Here is a 431-nt window from a genome sequence, read left to right as displayed (position 1 = left end):
TCAATTAGCCGTAGAACATCTTTTGAAGGGCCGTTTGGGGGTGCCTGAGTGGCTTACGGCCACACCGCTCTGGGAGCGCCCGATCTCATCCGATCTCGGAAGCTAAGCAGAGCAGGGCCTGGTTAGTACTTGGACGGGTGACCGCCTGGGAATACCCGGTGCTGTAAGCCTTTTTCGCTTCGCCTTCGAAAAACGGCAGAGGGCGCTTCGGTGAAAGGAGATCTTTTGAACGTCTCTTTAGGAAACAGCAGGGGGCGCTGCTGCTGCTGCTGCTTCTTTTTCCCCCTATCCTGTACACAGTGCTGTGTAAATGTTACATCGTGTTTTGAAGGCCCGTCTGGGGTGTGCAAAGGCAGCTTACGGCCATTCCGGCCTGGGACTGCCCGATCTCGCCTGATCTCGGAAGCCAGGCTTGGCAGGGCCTGCTTAGG

At 56.8% G+C, this 431-nt stretch overlaps 1 non-coding gene across 1 annotated transcript; it reads left to right on the top strand.

Annotated features, from left to right (window-relative positions):
- Nucleotides 1-51: 51 nt before the first annotated feature.
- Nucleotides 52-170, top strand: LOC123964318. The gene has a single exon (XR_006823408.1). It is a non-coding gene; the product is annotated as a 5S ribosomal RNA (ribosomal RNA).
- The last annotated feature ends 261 nt before the right edge of the window (nucleotides 171-431 follow it).

The sequence above is a fragment of the Micropterus dolomieu genome, unplaced genomic scaffold, assembly GCF_021292245.1.
Source record: "Micropterus dolomieu isolate WLL.071019.BEF.003 ecotype Adirondacks unplaced genomic scaffold, ASM2129224v1 contig_1695, whole genome shotgun sequence".
Lineage (NCBI taxonomy): Eukaryota > Metazoa > Chordata > Actinopteri > Centrarchiformes > Centrarchidae > Micropterus > Micropterus dolomieu.
Note: the sequence above shows the minus strand (reverse complement) of the source record. Positions and strands in the feature narration are given on the sequence as shown.